The sequence below is a fragment of the Ipomoea nil genome, unplaced genomic scaffold, assembly GCF_001879475.1.
Source record: "Ipomoea nil cultivar Tokyo-kokei standard unplaced genomic scaffold, Asagao_1.1 scaffold1361, whole genome shotgun sequence".
NCBI classification, from domain to species: domain Eukaryota; kingdom Viridiplantae; phylum Streptophyta; class Magnoliopsida; order Solanales; family Convolvulaceae; genus Ipomoea; species Ipomoea nil.
In genome coordinates, this window is record NW_017617789.1 from 1,000,958 (window position 1) to 1,019,365 (window position 18,408).

General features: G+C 34.3%; 23 non-coding genes across 23 annotated transcripts; all 23 read right to left on the reverse strand.

Annotated features, from left to right (window-relative positions):
* Positions 1 to 215: 215 nt before the first annotated feature.
* TRNAI-AAU lies at positions 216 to 289 on the reverse strand. Its single transcript has one exon. It is a non-coding gene; the product is annotated as a tRNA-Ile (tRNA).
* A 650-nt stretch (positions 290 to 939) lies between these two features.
* TRNAI-AAU lies at positions 940 to 1,013 on the reverse strand. The gene has a single exon. It is a non-coding gene; the product is annotated as a tRNA-Ile (tRNA).
* A 651-nt stretch (positions 1,014 to 1,664) lies between these two features.
* Positions 1,665 to 1,738, reverse strand: TRNAI-AAU. Its single transcript has one exon. It is a non-coding gene; the product is annotated as a tRNA-Ile (tRNA).
* A 651-nt stretch (positions 1,739 to 2,389) lies between these two features.
* TRNAI-AAU lies at positions 2,390 to 2,463 on the reverse strand. Its single transcript has one exon. It is a non-coding gene; the product is annotated as a tRNA-Ile (tRNA).
* A 650-nt stretch (positions 2,464 to 3,113) lies between these two features.
* TRNAI-AAU lies at positions 3,114 to 3,187 on the reverse strand. The gene has a single exon. It is a non-coding gene; the product is annotated as a tRNA-Ile (tRNA).
* Positions 3,188 to 3,839: 652 nt separating this feature from the next.
* On the reverse strand, positions 3,840 to 3,913 carry TRNAI-AAU. The gene has a single exon. It is a non-coding gene; the product is annotated as a tRNA-Ile (tRNA).
* A 650-nt stretch (positions 3,914 to 4,563) lies between these two features.
* TRNAI-AAU lies at positions 4,564 to 4,637 on the reverse strand. The gene has a single exon. It is a non-coding gene; the product is annotated as a tRNA-Ile (tRNA).
* Positions 4,638 to 5,287: 650 nt separating this feature from the next.
* TRNAI-AAU lies at positions 5,288 to 5,361 on the reverse strand. The gene has a single exon. It is a non-coding gene; the product is annotated as a tRNA-Ile (tRNA).
* A 651-nt stretch (positions 5,362 to 6,012) lies between these two features.
* On the reverse strand, positions 6,013 to 6,086 carry TRNAI-AAU. Its single transcript has one exon. It is a non-coding gene; the product is annotated as a tRNA-Ile (tRNA).
* Positions 6,087 to 6,736: 650 nt separating this feature from the next.
* Positions 6,737 to 6,810, reverse strand: TRNAI-AAU. Its single transcript has one exon. It is a non-coding gene; the product is annotated as a tRNA-Ile (tRNA).
* Positions 6,811 to 7,461: 651 nt separating this feature from the next.
* Positions 7,462 to 7,535, reverse strand: TRNAI-AAU. Its single transcript has one exon. It is a non-coding gene; the product is annotated as a tRNA-Ile (tRNA).
* Positions 7,536 to 8,185: 650 nt separating this feature from the next.
* On the reverse strand, positions 8,186 to 8,259 carry TRNAI-AAU. Its single transcript has one exon. It is a non-coding gene; the product is annotated as a tRNA-Ile (tRNA).
* Positions 8,260 to 8,908: 649 nt separating this feature from the next.
* TRNAI-AAU lies at positions 8,909 to 8,982 on the reverse strand. The gene has a single exon. It is a non-coding gene; the product is annotated as a tRNA-Ile (tRNA).
* A 650-nt stretch (positions 8,983 to 9,632) lies between these two features.
* TRNAI-AAU lies at positions 9,633 to 9,706 on the reverse strand. The gene has a single exon. It is a non-coding gene; the product is annotated as a tRNA-Ile (tRNA).
* Positions 9,707 to 10,355: 649 nt separating this feature from the next.
* On the reverse strand, positions 10,356 to 10,429 carry TRNAI-AAU. The gene has a single exon. It is a non-coding gene; the product is annotated as a tRNA-Ile (tRNA).
* Positions 10,430 to 11,337: 908 nt separating this feature from the next.
* Positions 11,338 to 11,411, reverse strand: TRNAI-AAU. The gene has a single exon. It is a non-coding gene; the product is annotated as a tRNA-Ile (tRNA).
* Positions 11,412 to 12,058: 647 nt separating this feature from the next.
* TRNAI-AAU lies at positions 12,059 to 12,132 on the reverse strand. Its single transcript has one exon. It is a non-coding gene; the product is annotated as a tRNA-Ile (tRNA).
* Positions 12,133 to 12,782: 650 nt separating this feature from the next.
* On the reverse strand, positions 12,783 to 12,856 carry TRNAI-AAU. Its single transcript has one exon. It is a non-coding gene; the product is annotated as a tRNA-Ile (tRNA).
* A 670-nt stretch (positions 12,857 to 13,526) lies between these two features.
* On the reverse strand, positions 13,527 to 13,600 carry TRNAI-AAU. Its single transcript has one exon. It is a non-coding gene; the product is annotated as a tRNA-Ile (tRNA).
* A 647-nt stretch (positions 13,601 to 14,247) lies between these two features.
* Positions 14,248 to 14,321, reverse strand: TRNAI-AAU. The gene has a single exon. It is a non-coding gene; the product is annotated as a tRNA-Ile (tRNA).
* A 1,354-nt stretch (positions 14,322 to 15,675) lies between these two features.
* Positions 15,676 to 15,749, reverse strand: TRNAI-AAU. The gene has a single exon. It is a non-coding gene; the product is annotated as a tRNA-Ile (tRNA).
* A 646-nt stretch (positions 15,750 to 16,395) lies between these two features.
* TRNAI-AAU lies at positions 16,396 to 16,468 on the reverse strand. Its single transcript has one exon. It is a non-coding gene; the product is annotated as a tRNA-Ile (tRNA).
* Positions 16,469 to 17,118: 650 nt separating this feature from the next.
* Positions 17,119 to 17,192, reverse strand: TRNAI-AAU. The gene has a single exon. It is a non-coding gene; the product is annotated as a tRNA-Ile (tRNA).
* Positions 17,193 to 18,408: the final 1,216 nt, after the last annotated feature.

The window sequence follows — 18,408 nt, forward strand, 5'->3', positions numbered from 1 at the left end:
TATAAGACACTCAAGAAGGGAGAAGAGGGGGGTGGGGTGGAAATCAAAATCTGCTAGAGTTGGTGGTTGTGTGAGTGCAAGTGTTTTGATAAGAAACAAGGTGGAGTTAGGTTCGGCAGTGATGGCGGTAGGAGATCCAATCCCACTTATATTTTATAACAAAATTTTTATAAAAAATGGCCTAATCTTGCTTATATATAACGAATTTTTAAAAATGGCCCATACAGGTCTCGAACCTGTGACCTTCGCGTTATTAGCACGACGCTCTAACCAACTGAGCTAATAGGCCTCGTCAATATATTTTTCAATAACCCCAATATAACGTATAATGGTTAAATATGACCATTTATACTAAGATCTTTGATCAAATACTTAAACAAACAATTATTTATTTATTTATTGGCAAGAGAAAATGGAATTGAAAAGCAATTGGAAGTACTTATTAAATTGTTTTTGTTACGGTTTGTTAGGCTTTTGGCTAAGCGTGCTAAGATTAGGCGCATTTGATACTCATTTGTTCATATAAGGAGCATATAATAATTTAAATAAAATGATAAGAATGCAATCTTTTTTTTCATGATAACTCAAAAGACAAAAATATCAGACTTTTTAGGCTAAGTAAAGCCGCCAAATGATATTACTATATATTATGTTGCGATGCTGCATGCAAGTGGTTGAGAGAGCCCTTCTTAGAGACTATTAATGGGGGTCGTTTCATGAAGAAGATATATGACACTCAAGAAGGGAGAAGAGGGGGTGGGGTGGAAATCAAAACCTGCTAGAGTTGGTGGTTGTGTGAGTGCAAGTGTTTTGATAAGAAACAAGGTGGAGTTAGGTTCGGCAGTGATGGCGGTACGAGATCCAATCCCACTTATATTTTGTAACAAAATTTTTTAAAAAATGGCCTAATCTTGCTTATATATAACGAATTTTTAAAAATGGCCCATACAGGTCTCGAACCTGTGACCTTCGCGTTATTAGCACGACGCTCTAACCAACTGAGCTAATAGGCCTCGTCAATATATTTTTCAATAACCCCAATATAACGTATAATGGTTAAATATGACCATTTATACTAAGATCTTTGATCAAATACTTAAACAAACAATTATTTATTTATTTATTGGCAAGAGAAAATGGAATTGAAAAGCAATTGGAAGTACTTATTAAATTGTTTTTGTTACGGTTTGTTAGGCTTTTGGCTAAGCGTGCTAAGATTAGGCGCATTTGATACTCATTTGTTCATATAAGGAGCATATAATAATTTAAATAAAATGATAAGAATGCAATCTTTTTTTTCATGATAACTCAAAAGACAAAAATATCAAACTTTTTAGGCTAAGTAAAGCCGCCAAATGATATTACTATATATTATGTTGCGATGCTGCATGCAAGTGGTTGAGAGAGCCCTTCTTAGAGACTATTAATGGGGGTCGTTTCATGAAGAAGATATATGACACTCAAGAAGGGAGAAGAGGGGGGTGGGGTGGAAATCAAAATCTGCTAGAGTTGGTGGTTGTGTGAGTGCAAGTGTTTTGATAAGAAACAAGGTGGAGTTAGGTTCGGCAGTGATGGCGGTAGGAGATCCAATCCCACTTATATTTTGTAACAAAATTTTTTAAAAAATGGCCTAATCTTGCTTATATATAACGAATTTTTAAAAATGGCCCATACAGGTCTCGAACCTGTGACCTTCGCGTTATTAGCACGACGCTCTAACCAACTGAGCTAATAGGCCTCGTCAATATATTTTTCAATAACCCCAATATAACGTATAATGGTTAAATATGACCATTTATACTAAGATCTTTGATCAAATACTTAAACAAACAATTATTTATTTATTTATTGGCAAGAGAAAATGGAATTGAAAAGCAATTGGAAGTACTTATTAAATTGTTTTTGTTACGGTTTGTTAGGCTTTTGGCTAAGCGTGCTAAGATTAGGCGCATTTGATACTCATTTGTTCATATAAGGAGCATATAATAATTTAAATAAAATGATAAGAATGCAATCTTTTTTTTCATGATAACTCAAAAGACAAAAATATCAAACTTTTTAGGCTAAGTAAAGCCGCCAAATGATATTACTATATATTATGTTGCGATGCTGCATGCAAGTGGTTGAGAGAGCCCTTCTTAGAGACTATTAATGGGGGTCGTTTCATGAAGAAGATATAAGACACTCAAGAAGGGAGAAGAGGGGGGTGGGGTGGAAATCAAAATCTGCTAGAGTTGGTGGTTGTGTGAGTGCAAGTGTTTTGATAAGAAACAAGGTGGAGTTAGGTTCGGCAGTGATGGCGGTAGGAGATCCAATCCCACTTATATTTTATAACAAAATTTTTTAAAAAATGGCCTAATCTTGCTTATATATAACGAATTTATAAAAATGGCCCATACAGGTCTCGAACCTGTGACCTTCGCGTTATTAGCACGACGCTCTAACCAACTGAGCTAATAGGCCTCGTCAATATATTTTTCAATAACCCCAATATAACGTATAATGGTTAAATATGACCATTTATACTAAGATCTTTGATCAAATACTTAAACAAACAATTATTTATTTATTTATTGGCAAGAGAAAATGGAATTGAAAAGCAATTGGAAGTACTTATTAAATTGTTTTTGTTACGGTTTGTTAGGCTTTTGGCTAAGCGTGCTAAGATTAGGCGCATTTGATACTCATTTGTTCATATAAGGAGCATATAATAATTTAAATAAAATGATAAGAATGCAATCTTTTTTTTCATGATAACTCAAAAGACAAAATATCAGACTTTTTAGGCTAAGTAAAGCCGCCAAATGATATTACTATATATTATGTTGCGATGCTGCATGCAAGTGGTTGAGAGAGCCCTTCTTAGAGACTATTAATGGGGGTCGTTTCATGAAGAAGATATATGACACTCAAGAAGGGAGAAGAGGGGGGTGGGGTGGAAATCAAAATCTGCTAGAGTTGGTGGTTGTGTGAGTGCAAGTGTTTTGATAAGAAACAAGGTGGAGTTAGGTTCGGCAGTGATGGCGGTAGGAGATCCAATCCCACTTATATTTTGTAACAAAATTTTTTAAAAAATGGCCTAATCTTGCTTATATATAACGAATTTTTAAAAATGGCCCATACAGGTCTCGAACCTGTGACCTTCGCGTTATTAGCACGACGCTCTAACCAACTGAGCTAATAGGCCTCGTCAATATATTTTTCAATAACCCCAATATAACGTATAATGGTTAAATATGACCATTTATACTAAGATCTTTGATCAAATACTTAAACAAACAATTATTTATTTATTTATTGGCAAGAGAAAATGGAATTGAAAAGCAATTGGAAGTACTTATTAAATTGTTTTTGTTACGGTTTGTTAGGCTTTTGGCTAAGCGTGCTAAGATTAGGCGCATTTGATACTCATTTGTTCATATAAGGAGCATATAATAATTTAAATAAAATGATAAGAATGCAATCTTTTTTTTTCATGATAACTCAAAAGACAAAAATATCAGACTTTTTAGGCTAAGTAAAGCCGCCAAATGATATTACTATATATTATGTTGCGATGCTGCATGCAAGTGGTTGAGAGAGCCCTTCTTAGAGACTATTAATGGGGGTCGTTTCATGAAGAAGATATATGACACTCAAGAAGGGAGAAGAGGGGGGTGGGGTGGAAATCAAAATCTGCTAGAGTTGGTGGTTGTGTGAGTGCAAGTGTTTTGATAAGAAACAAGGTGGAGTTAGGTTCGGCAGTGATGGCGGTAGGAGATCCAATCCCACTTATATTTTATAACAAAATTTTTTAAAAAATGGCCTAATCTTGCTTATATATAACGAATTTTTAAAAATGGCCCATACAGGTCTCGAACCTGTGACCTTCGCGTTATTAGCACGACGCTCTAACCAACTGAGCTAATAGGCCTCGTCAATATATTTTTCAATAACCCCAATATAACGTATAATGGTTAAATATGACCATTTATACTACGATCTTTGATCAAATACTTAAACAAACAATTATTTATTTATTTATTGGCAAGAGAAAATGGAATTGAAAAGCAATTGGAAGTACTTATTAAATTGTTTTTGTTACGGTTTGTTAGGCTTTTGGCTAAGCGTGCTAAGATTAGGCGCATTTGATACTCATTTGTTCATATAAGGAGCATATAATAATTTAAATAAAATGATAAGAATGCAATCTTTTTTTTCATGATAACTCAAAAGACAAAAATATCAGACTTTTTAGGCTAAGTAAAGCCGCCAAATGATATTACTATATATTATGTTGCGATGCTGCATGCAAGTGGTTGAGAGAGCCCTTCTTAGAGACTATTAATGGGGGTCGTTTCATGAAGAAGATATATGACACTCAAGAAGGGAGAAGAGGGGGTGGGGTGGAAATCAAAACCTGCTAGAGTTGGTGGTTGTGTGAGTGCAAGTGTTTTGATAAGAAACAAGGTGGAGTTAGGTTCGGCAGTGATGGCGGTACGAGATCCAATCCCACTTATATTTTGTAACAAAATTTTTTAAAAAATGGCCTAATCTTGCTTATATATAACGAATTTTTAAAAATGGCCCATACAGGTCTCGAACCTGTGACCTTCGCGTTATTAGCACGACGCTCTAACCAACTGAGCTAATAGGCCTCGTCAATATATTTTTCAATAACCCCAATATAACGTATAATGGTTAAATATGACCATTTATACTAAGATCTTTGATCAAATACTTAAACAAACAATTATTTATTTATTTATTGGCAAGAGAAAATGGAATTGAAAAGCAATTGGAAGTACTTATTAAATTGTTTTTGTTACGGTTTGTTAGGCTTTTGGCTAAGCGTGCTAAGATTAGGCGCATTTGATACTCATTTGTTCATATAAGGAGCATATAATAATTTAAATAAAATGATAAGAATGCAATCTTTTTTTTCATGATAACTCAAAAGACAAAAATATCAAACTTTTTAGGCTAAGTAAAGCCGCCAAATGATATTACTATATATTATGTTGCGATGCTGCATGCAAGTGGTTGAGAGAGCCCTTCTTAGAGACTATTAATGGGGGTCGTTTCATGAAGAAGATATATGACACTCAAGAAGGGAGAAGAGGGGGTGGGGTGGAAATCAAAATCTGCTAGAGTTGGTGGTTGTGTGAGTGCAAGTGTTTTGATAAGAAACAAGGTGGAGTTAGGTTCGGCAGTGATGGCGGTAGGAGATCCAATCCCACTTATATTTTATAACAAAATTTTTTAAAAAATGGCCTAATCTTGCTTATATATAACGAATTTTTAAAAATGGCCCATACAGGTCTCGAACCTGTGACCTTCGCGTTATTAGCACGACGCTCTAACCAACTGAGCTAATAGGCCTCGTCAATATATTTTTCAATAACCCCAATATAACGTATAATGGTTAAATATGACCATTTATACTAAGATCTTTGATCAAATACTTAAACAAACAATTATTTATTTATTTATTGGCAAGAGAAAATGGAATTGAAAAGCAATTGGAAGTACTTATTAAATTGTTTTTGTTACGGTTTGTTAGGCTTTTGGCTAAGCGTGCTAAGATTAGGCGCATTTGATACTCATTTGTTCATATAAGGAGCATATAATAATTTAAATAAAATGATAAGAATGCAATCTTTTTTTTCATGATAACTCAAAAGACAAAAATATCAAACTTTTTAGGCTAAGTAAAGCCGCCAAATGATATTACTATATATTATGTTGCGATGCTGCATGCAAGTGGTTGAGAGAGCCCTTCTTAGAGACTATTAATGGGGGTCGTTTCATGAAGAAGATATATGACACTCAAGAAGGGAGAAGAGGGGGGTGGGGTGGAAATCAAAATCTGCTAGAGTTGGTGGTTGTGTGAGTGCAAGTGTTTTGATAAGAAACAAGGTGGAGTTAGGTTCGGCAGTGATGGCGGTAGGAGATCCAATCCCACTTATATTTTATAACAAAATTTTTTAAAAAATGGCCTAATCTTGCTTATATATAACGAATTTATAAAAATGGCCCATACAGGTCTCGAACCTGTGACCTTCGCGTTATTAGCACGACGCTCTAACCAACTGAGCTAATAGGCCTCGTCAATATATTTTTCAATAACCCCAATATAACGTATAATGGTTAAATATGACCATTTATACTAAGATCTTTGATCAAATACTTAAACAAACAATTATTTATTTATTTATTGGCAAGAGAAAATGGAATTGAAAAGCAATTGGAAGTACTTATTAAATTGTTTTTGTTACGGTTTGTTAGGCTTTTGGCTAAGCGTGCTAAGATTAGGCGCATTTGATACTCATTTGTTCATATAAGGAGCATATAATAATTTAAATAAAATGATAAGAATGCAATCTTTTTTTTCATGATAACTCAAAAGACAAAAATATCAGACTTTTTAGGCTAAGTAAAGCCGCCAAATGATATTACTATATATTATGTTGCGATGCTGCATGCAAGTGGTTGAGAGAGCCCTTCTTAGAGACTATTAATGGGGGTCGTTTCATGAAGAAGATATATGACACTCAAGAAGGGAGAAGAGGGGGTGGGGTGGAAATCAAAATCTGCTAGAGTTGGTGGTTGTGTGAGTGCAAGTGTTTTGATAAGAAACAAGGTGGAGTTAGGTTCGGCAGTGATGGCGGTAGGAGATCCAATCCCACTTATATTTTGTAACAAAATTTTTTAAAAAATGGCCTAATCTTGCTTATATATAACGAATTTTTAAAAATGGCCCATACAGGTCTCGAACCTGTGACCTTCGCGTTATTAGCACGACGCTCTAACCAACTGAGCTAATAGGCCTCGTCAATATATTTTTCAATAACCCCAATATAACGTATAATGGTTAAATATGACCATTTATACTAAGATCTTTGATCAAATACTTAAACAAACAATTATTTATTTATTTATTGGCAAGAGAAAATGGAATTGAAAAGCAATTGGAAGTACTTATTAAATTGTTTTTGTTACGGTTTGTTAGGCTTTTGGCTAAGCGTGCTAAGATTAGGCGCATTTGATACTCATTTGTTCATATAAGGAGCATATAATAATTTAAATAAAATGATAAGAATGCAATCTTTTTTTTCATGATAACTCAAAAGACAAAAATATCAGACTTTTTAGGCTAAGTAAAGCCGCCAAATGATATTACTATATATTATGTTGCGATGCTGCATGCAAGTGGTTGAGAGAGCCCTTCTTAGAGACTATTAATGGGGGTCGTTTCATGAAGAAGATATATGACACTCAAGAAGGGAGAAGAGGGGGGTGGGGTGGAAATCAAAATCTGCTAGAGTTGGTGGTTGTGTGAGTGCAAGTGTTTTGATAAGAAACAAGGTGGAGTTAGGTTCGGCAGTGATGGCGGTAGGAGATCCAATCCCACTTATATTTTGATAACAAAATTTTTTAAAAAATGGCCTAATCTTGCTTATATATAACGAATTTTAAAAATGGCCCATACAGGTCTCGAACCTGTGACCTTCGCGTTATTAGCACGACGCTCTAACCAACTGAGCTAATAGGCCTCGTCAATATATTTTTCAATAACCCCAATATAACGTATAATGGTTAAATATGACCATTTATACTAAGATCTTTGATCAAATACTTAAACAAACAATTATTTATTTATTTATTGGCAAGAGAAAATGGAATTGAAAAGCAATTGGAAGTACTTATTAAATTGTTTTTGTTACGGTTTGTTAGGCTTTTGGCTAAGCGTGCTAAGATTAGGCGCATTTGATACTCATTTGTTCATATAAGGAGCATATAATAATTTAAATAAAATGATAAGAATGCAATCTTTTTTTTCATGATAACTCAAAAGACAAAAATATCATACTTTTTAGGCTAAGTAAAGCCGCCAAATGATATTACTATATATTATGTAGCGATGCTGCATGCAAGTGGTTGAGAGAGCCCTTCTTAGAGACTATTAATGGGGGTCGTTTCATGAAGAAGATATATGACACTCAAGAAGGGAGAAGAGGGGGTGGGGTGGAAATCAAAACCTGATAGAGTTGGTGGTTGTGTGAGTGCAAGTGTTTTGATAAGAAACAAGGTGGAGTTAGGTTCGGCAGTGATGGCGGTACGAGATCCAATCCCACTTATATTTTGTAACAAAATTTTTTAAAAAATGGCCTAATCTTGCTTATATATAACGAATTTTTAAAAATGGCCCATACAGGTCTCGAACCTGTGACCTTCGCGTTATTAGCACGACGCTCTAACCAACTGAGCTAATAGGCCTCGTCAATATATTTTTCAATAACCCCAATATAACGTATAATGGTTAAATATGACCATTTATACTAAGATCTTTGATCAAATACTTAAACAAACAATTATTTATTTATTTATTGGCAAGAGAAAATGGAATTGAAAAGCAATTGGAAGTACTTATTAAATTGTTTTTGTTACGGTTTGTTAGGCTTTTGGCTAAGCGTGCTAAGATTAGGCGCATTTGATACTCATTTGTTCATATAAGGAGCATATAATAATTTAAATAAAATGATAAGAATGCAATCTTTTTTTTCATGATAACTCAAAAGACAAAAATATCAAACTTTTTAGGCTAAGTAAAGCCGCCAAATGATATTACTATATATTATGTTGCGATGCTGCATGCAAGTGGTTGAGAGAGCCCTTCTTAGAGACTATTAATGGGGGTCGTTTCATGAAGAAGATATATGACACTCAAGAAGGGAGAAGAGGGGGGTGGGGTGGAAATCAAAATCTGCTAGAGTTGGTGGTTGTGTGAGTGCAAGTGTTTTGATAAGAAACAAGGTGGAGTTAGGTTCGGCAGTGATGGCGGTAGGAGATCCAATCCCACTTATATTTATAACAAAATTTTTAAAAAATGGCCTAATCTTGCTTATATATAACGAATTTTTAAAAATGGCCCATACAGGTCTCGAACCTGTGACCTTCGCGTTATTAGCACGACGCTCTAACCAACTGAGCTAATAGGCCTCGTCAATATATTTTTCAATAACCCCAATATAACGTATAATGGTTAAATATGACCATTTATACTAACGATCTTTGATCAAATACTTATACAAACAATTATTTATTTATTTATTGGCAAGAGAAAATGGAATTGAAAAGCAATTGGAAGTACTTATTAAATTGTTTTTGTTACGGTTTGTTAGGCTTTTGGCTAAGCGTGCTAAGATTAGGCGCATTTGATACTCATTTGTTCATATAAGGAGCATATAATAATTTAAATAAAATGATAAGAATGCAATCTTTTTTTTCATGATAACTCAAAAGACAAAAATATCAAACTTTTTAGGCTAAGTAAAGCCGCCAAATGATATTACTATATATTATGTTGCGATGCTGCATGCAAGTGGTTGAGAGAGCCCTTCTTAGAGACTATTAATGGGGGTCGTTTCATGAAGAAGATATATGACACTCAAGAAGGGAGAAGAGGGGGTGGGGTGGAAATCAAAATCTGCTAGAGTTGGTGGTTGTGTGAGTGCAAGTGTTTTGATAAGAAACAAGGTGGAGTTAGGTTCGGCAGTGATGGCGGTAGGAGATCCAATCCCACTTATATTTTATAACAAAATTTTTAAAAAATGGCCTAATCTTGCTTATATATAACGAATTTATAAAAATGGCCCATACAGGTCTCGAACCTGTGACCTTCGCGTTATTAGCACGACGCTCTAACCAACTGAGCTAATAGGCCTCGTCAATATATTTTTCAATAACCCCAATATAACGTATAATGGTTAAATATGACCATTTATACTAAGATCTTTGATCAAATACTTACACAAACAATTATTTATTTATTTATTGGCAAGAGAAAATGGAATTGAAAAGCAATTGGAAGTACTTATTAAATTGTTTTTGTTACGGTTTGTTAGGCTTTTGGCTAAGCGTGCTAAGATTAGGCGCATTTGATACTCATTTGTTCATATAAGGAGCATATAATAATTTAAATAAAATGATAAGAATGCAATCTTTTTTTTCATGATAACTCAAAAGACAAATATCAGACTTTTTAGGCTAAGTAAAGCCGCCAAATGATATTACTATATATTATGTTGCGATGCTGCATGCAAGTGGTTGAGAGAGCCCTTCTTAGAGACTATTAATGGGGGTCGTTTCATGAAGAAGATATATGACACTCAAGAAGGGAGAAGAGGGGGGTGGGGTGGAAATCAAAATCTGCTAGAGTTGGTGGTTGTGTGAGTGCAAGTGTTTTGATAAGAAACAAGGTGGAGTTAGGTTCGGCAGTGATGGCGGTAGGAGATCCAATCCCACTTATATTTTGTAACAAAATTTTTTAAAAAATGGCCTAATCTTGCTTATATATAACGAATTTTTAAAAGTGGCCCATACAGGTCTCGAACCTGTGACCTTCGCGTTATTAGCACGACGCTCTAACCAACTGATCTAATAAGCCTCGTCAATATATTTTTCAATAACCCCAATATAACGTATAATGGTTAAATATGACCATTTATACTACGATCTTTGATCAAATACTTATACAAACAATTATTTATTTATTTATTGGCAAGAGAAAATGGAATTGAAAAGCAATTGGAAGTACTTATTAAATTGTTTTTGTTACGGTTTGTTAGGCTTTTGGCTAAGCGTGCTAAGATTAGGCGCATTTGATACTCATTTGTTCATATAAGGAGCATATAATAATTTAAATAAAATGATAAGAATGCAATCTTTTTTTTCATGATAACTCAAAAGACAAAAATATCAAACATTTTAGGCTAAGTAAAGCCGCCAAATGATATTACTATATATTATGTTGCGATGCTGCATGCAAGTGGTTGAGAGAGCCCTTCTTAGAGACTATTAATGGGGGTCATTTCATGAAGAAGATATAAGACACTCAAGAAGGGAGAAGCGGGGGGTGGGTGGAAATCAAAATCTGCTAGAGTTAGTGTTGTGTGAGTGCAAGTGTTTTGATAAGAAACAAGGTGGAGTTAGGTTCGGCAGTGATGGCGGTAGGAGATCCAGTCCCACTTATATTTAATAACAAAATTTTTAAAAATGGCCTAATCTTGCTTATATATAACGAATTATAAAAATGGCCCATACAGGTCTCGAACTGTGACTTCCGTTATTAGCACGACGCTCTAACCAACTGAGCTAATAGCCTCGTCAATATATTTTCAATAACCCCAATATAACGTATAATGGTTAAATATGACCATTTATACTAAGATCTTTGATCAAATACTTAAACAAACAATTATTTATTTATTTATTGGCAAGAGAAAATGGAATTGAAAAGCAATTGAAGTACCTAAATTGTTTTTGTTACCTAATCTTGCTTATATATAACGAATTTGGCCCATACAGGTCTCGAACCTGTGACCTTCGCGTTATTAGCACGACGCTCTAACCAACTGAGCTAATAGGCCTCGTCAATATATTTTTCAATAACCCCAATATAACGTATAATGGTTAAATATGACCATTTATACTAAGATCTTTGATCAAATACTTAAACAAACAATTATTTATTTATTTATTGGCAAGAGAAAATGGAATTGAAAAGCAATTGGAAGTACTTATTAAATTGTTTTTGTTACGGTTTGTTAGGCTTTTGGCTAAGCGTGCTAAGATTAGGCGCATTTGATACTCATTTGTTCATATAAGGAGCATATAATAATTTAAATAAAATGATAAGAATGCAATCTTTTTTTTCATGATAACTCAAAAGACAAAAATATCAGACTTTTTAGGCTAAGTAAAGCCGCCAAATGATATTACTATATATTATGTTGCGATGCTGCATGCAAGTGGTTGAGAGAGCCCTTCTTAGAGACTATTAATGGGGGTCGTTTCATGAAGAAGATATATGACACTCAAGAAGGGAGAAGAGGGGGGGGTGGAAATCAAAATCTGCTAGAGTTGGTGGTTGTGTGAGTGCAAGTGTTTTGATAAGAAACAAGGTGGAGTTAGGTTCGGCAGTGATGGCGGTAGAGATCCAATCCCACTTATATTTTGTAACAAAATTTTTTAAAAAATGGCCTAATCTTGCTTATATATAACGAATTTTTAAAAATGGCCCATACAGGTCTCGAACCTGTGACCTTCGCGTTATTAGCACGACGCTCTAACCAACTGAGCTAATAGGCCTCGTCAATATATTTTTCAATAACCCCAATATAACGTATAATGGTTAAATATGACCATTTATACTAAGATCTTTGATCAAATACTTAAACAAACAATTATTTATTTATTTATTGGCAAGAGAAAATGGAATTGAAAAGCAATTGGAAGTACTTATTAAATTGTTTTTGTTACGGTTTGTTAGGCTTTTGGCTAAGCGTGCTAAGATTAGGCGCATTTGATACTCATTTGTTCATATAAGGAGCATATAATAATTTAAATAAAATGATAAGAATGCAATCTTTTTTTTCATGATAACTCAAAAGACAAAAATATCAACTTTTTAGGCTAAGTAAAGCCGCCAAATGATATTACTATATATTATGTTGCGATGCTGCATGCAAGTGGTTGAGAGAGCCCTTCTTAGAGACTATTAATGGGGGTCGTTTCATGAAGAAGATATATGACACTCAAGAAGGGAGAAGAGGGGGGTGGGGTGGAAATCAAAATCTGCTAGAGTTGGTGGTTGTGTGAGTGCAAGTGTTTTGATAAGAAACAAGGTGGAGTTAGGTTCGGCAGTGATGGCGGTAGGAGATCCAATCCCACTTATATTTTATAACAAAATTTTTAAAAAAATGGCCTAATCTTGCTTATATATAACGAATTTTTAAAAATGGCCCATACAGGTCTCGAACCTGTGACCTTCGCGTTATTAGCACGACGCTCTAACCAACTGAGCTAATAGGCCTCGTCAATATATTTTTCAATAACCCCAATATAACGTATAATGGTTAAATATGACCATTTATACTAAGATCTTTGATCAAATACTTAAACAAACAATTATTTATTTATTTATTGGCAAGAGAAAATGGAATTGAAAAGCAATTGGAAGTACTTATTAAATTGTTTTTGTTACGGTTTGTTAGGCTTTTGGCTAAGCGTGCTAAGATTAGGCGCATTTGATACTCATTTGTTCATATAAGGAGCATATAATAATTTAAATAAAATGATAAGAATGCAATCTTTTTTTTCATGATAACTCAAAAGACAAAAATATCAGACTTTTTAGGCTAAGTAAAGCCGCCAAATGATATTACTATATATTATGTTGCGATGCTGCATGCAAGTGGTTGAGAGAGCCCTTCTTAGAGACTATTAATGGGGGTCGTTTCATGAAGAAGATATATGACACTCAAGAAGGGAGAAGAGGGGTGGGGTGGAAATCAAAACCTGCAAGTGTTTTGATAAGAAACAAGGTGGAGTTAGGTTCGGTGATGTACAAGTGTTTTGATAAGAAACAAGGTGGAGTTAGGTTCGGCAGTGATGGCGGTAGAGATCCAATCCCACTTATATTTTGTAACAAAATTTTTTAAAAAATGGCCTAATCTTGCTTATATATAACGAATTTTTAAAAATGGCCCATACAGGTCTCGAACCTGTGACCTTCGCGTTATTAGCACGACGCTCTAACCAACTGAGCTAATAGGCCTCGTCAATATATTTTTCAATAACCCCAATATAACGTATAATGGTTAAATATGACCATTTATACTAAGATCTTTGATCAAATACTTAAACAAACAATTATTTATTTATTTATTGGCAAGAGAAAATGGAATTGAAAAGCAATTGGAAGTACTTATTAAATTGTTTTTGTTACGGTTTGTTAGGCTTTTGGCTAAGCGTGCTAAGATTAGGCGCATTTGATACTCATTTGTTCATATAAGGAGCATATAATAATTTAAATAAAATGATAAGAATGCAATCTTTTTTTTCATGATAACTCAAAAGACAAAAATATCAACTTTTTAGGCTAAGTAAAGCCGCCAAATGATATTACTATATATTATGTTGCGATGCTGCATGCAAGTGGTTGAGAGAGCCCTTCTTAGAGACTATTAATGGGGGTCGTTTCATGAAGAAGATATATGACACTCAAGAAGGGAGAAGAGGGGGGGGGTGGAAATCAAAATCTGCTAGAGTTGGTGGTTGTGTGAGTGCAAGTGTTTTGATAAGAAACAAGGTGGAGTTAGGTTCGGCAGTGATGGCGGTAGAGATCCAATCCCACTTATATTTTGTAACAAAATTTTTTAAAAAATGGCCTAATCTTGCTTATATATAACGAATTTTTAAAAATGGCCCATACAGGTCTCGAACCTGTGACCTTCGCGTTATTAGCACGACGCTCTAACCAACTGAGCTAATAGGCCTCGTCAATATATTTTTCAATAACCCCAATATAACGTATAATGGTTAAATATGACCATTTATACTAAGATCTTTGATCAAATACTTAACAAACAATTATTTATTTATTTATTGGCAAGAGAAAATGGAATTGAAAAGCAATTGGAAGTACTTATTAAATTGTTTTTGTTACGGTTTGTTAGGCTTTTGGCTAAGCGTGCTAAGATTAGGCGCATTTGATACTCATTTGTTCATATAAGGAGCATATAATAATTTAAATAAAATGATAAGAATGCAATCTTTTTTTTCATGATAACTCAAAAGACAAAAATATCAACTTTTTAGGCTAAGTAAAGCCGCCAAATGATATTACTATATATTATGTTGCGATGCTGCATGCAAGTGGTTGAGAGAGCCCTTCTTAGAGACTATTAATGGGGGTCGTTTCATGAAGAGATATATGACACTCAAGAAGGAGAAGAGGGGTGGGGTGGAAATCAAAATCTGCTAGAGTTGGTGTTGTGTGAGTGCAATGTTTTGATAAGAAACAAGGTGGAGTTAGGTTCGGCAGTGATGCGGTACGAGATCCATCCCACTATATTTTGTAACAAATTTTTTAAAAATGGCCTAATCTTGCTTATATATAACGAATTTTTAAAAATGGCCCATACAGGTCTCGAACTGTGACCTTCGCGTTATTAGACGACGCTCTAACAACTGAGCTAATAGGCCTCGTCAATATATTTTTCAATAACCCCAATATAACGTATAATGGTTAATATGACCATTTATACTAAGATCTTTGATCAAATACTTACACAAACAATTATTTTATTTATTTATTTGGCAAGAGAAAATGGAATTGAAAAGCAATTGGAAGTACTTATTAAATTGTTTTTGTTACGGTTTGTTAGGCTTTGCTAAGCGTGCTAAGATTAGGCGCATTTGATACTCATTTGTTCATATAAGGAGCATATAATAATTTAAATAAAATGATAAGAATGCAATCTTTTTTTTTCATGATAACTCAAAAGACAAAAATATCAACTTTTTTAGGCTAAGTAAAGCCGCAAATGATATTACTATATATTATGTTGCGATGCTGCATGCAAGTGGTTGAGAGAGCCCTTCATTAGAGACTATTAATGGGGGTCGTTTCATGAAGAAGATATATGACACTCAAGAAGGGAGAAGAGAGGGTGGGGTGGAAATCAAATCTGATAGAGTTGGTGGTTGTGTGAGTGCAAGTGTTTTGATAAGAAACAAGGTGGAGTTAGGTTCGGCAGTGATGCGGTACGAGATCCAATCCCACTTATATTTTGTAACAAATTTTTAAAAAATGCCTAATCTTGCTTATATATAACGAATTTTTAAAAATGGCCAGTACAGGTCTCGAACCTGTGACCTTCGCGTTATTAGCACGACGCTCTAACCAACTGAGCTAATAGGCCTCGTCAATATATTTTTCAATAACCCCAATATAACGTATAATGGTTAAATATGACCATTTATACTAACGATCTTTGATCAAATACTTAACAAACAATTATTTATTTATTTATTGGCAAGAGAAAATGGAATTGAAAAGCAATTGGAAGTACTTATTAAATTGTTTTTGTTACGGTTTTTAGGCTTTTGGCTAAGCGTGCTAAGATTAGGCGCATTTGATACTCATTTGTTCATATAAGGAGCATATAATAATTTAAATAAAATGATAAGAATGCAATCTTTTTTTCATGATAACTCAAAAGACAAAAATATCAGACTTTTTAGGCTAAGTAAAGCCGTCAATGATATTACTATATATTATGTGCGATGCTGGCATGCAAGTGGTTGAGAGAGCCTTCTTAGAGACTATTAATGTGGGGTCGTTTCATGAAGAAGATATATGACACTCAAGAAGGGAGAAGAGGGGGTGGGGTGGAAATCAAAACTGCTAGAGTTGTGGTTGTGTGAGTGCAATGTGTTTTGATAAGAAACAAGGTGGAGTTAGGTTCGGCAGTGATGGCAGTACGAGATCCAATCCCACTTATATTTTGTAACAAAATTTTTTAAAAAATGGCCTAATCTTGCTTATATATAACGAATTTTTAAAAATGGCCCATACAGGTCTCGAACCTGTGACCTTCGCGTTATTAGCACGACGCTTAACCAACTGAGCTAATAGGCCTCGTCAATATATTTTTCAATAACCCCAATATAACGTATAATGGTTAAATATGACCATTTTATACTAAGATCTTTGATCAAATACTTAAACAAACAATTATTTATTTATTTATTGGCAAGAGAAAATGGAATTGAAAAGCAATTGGAAGTACTTATTAAATTGTTTTTGTTACGGTTTGTTAGGCTTTTGGCTAAGCGTGCTAAGATTAGGCGCATTTGATACTCATTTGTTCATATAAGGAGCATATAATAATTTAAATAAAATGATAAGAATGCAATCTTTTTTTTTCATGATAACTCAAAAGACAAAATATCAAACTTTTTAGGCTAAGTAAAGCCGCCAAATGATATTACTATATATTATGTTGCGATGCTGCATGCAAGTGGTTGAGAGAGCCCTTCTTAGAGACTATTAATGGGGTCGTTTCATGAAGAAGATATATGACACTCAAGAAGGGAGAAGAGAGGGTGGGGTGGAAATCAAAACTCTGCTAGAGTTGGTGGTTGTGTGAGTGCAAGTGTTTTGATAAGAAACAAGGTGGAGTTAGGTTCGGCAGTGATGGCGGTACGAGATCCAATCCCACTTATATTTTGTAACAAAATTTTTAAAAAATGCCCTAATCTTGCTTATATATAACGAATTTTTAAAAATGGCCCATACAGGTCTCGAACCTGTGACCTTCGCGTTATTAGCACGACGCTCTAACCAACTGAGCTAATAGGCCTCGTCAATATATTTTTCAATAACCCCAATATAACGTATAATGGTTAAATATGACCATTTATACTAAGATCTTTGATCAAATACTTAACAAACAATTATTTATTTATTTATTGGCAAGAGAAAATGGAATTGAAAAGCAATTGGAAGTACTTATTAAATTGTTTTTGTTACGGTTTGTTAGGCTTTTGGCTAAGCGTGCTAAGATTAGGCGCATTTGATACTCATTTGTTCATATAAGGAGCATATAATAATTTAAATAAAATGATAAGAATGCAATCTTTTTTTTTCATGATAACTCAAAAGACAAAATATCAGACTTTTTAGGCTAAGTAAAGCCGCCAAATGATATTACTATATATTATGTTGCGATGCTGCATGCAAGTGGTTGAGAGAGCCCTTCTTAGAGACTATTAATGGGGGTCGTTTCATGAAGAAGATATATGACACTCAAGAAGGGAGAAGAGGGGGGTGGGGTGGAAATCAAAATCTGCTAGAGTTGGTGGTTGTGTGAGTGCAAGTGTTTTGATAAGAAACAAGGTGGAGTTAGGTTCGGCAGTGATGGCGGTAGAGATCCAATCCCACTTATATTTTATAACAAAATTTTTTAAAAAATGGCCTAATCTTGCTTATATATAACGAATTTTTAAAAATGGCCCATACAGGTCTCGAACCTGTGACCTTCGCGTTATTAGGCACGACGCTCTAACCAACTGAGCTAATAGGCCTCGTCAATATATTTTTCAATAACCCCAATATAACGTATAATGGTTAAATATGACCATTTATACTAAGATCTTTGATCAAATACTTACACAAACAATTATTTATTTATTTATTGGCAAGAGAAAATGGAATTGAAAAGCAATTGGAAGTACTTATTAAATTGTTTTTGTTACGGTTTGTTAGGCTTTTGGCTAAGCGTGCTAAGATTAGGCGCATTTGATACTCATTTGTTCATATAAGGAGCATATAATAATTTAAATAAAATGATAAGAATGCAATCTTTTTTTTTCATGATAACTCAAAAGACAAAATATCAGACTTTTTAGGCTAAGTAAAGCCGCCAAATGATATTACTATATATTATGTTGCGATGCTGCATGCAAGTGGTTGAGAGAGCCCTTCTTAGAGACTATTAATGGGGGTCGTTTCATGAAGAAGATATATGACACTCAAGAAGGGAGAAGAGGGGGGTGGGGTGGAAATCAAAATCTGCT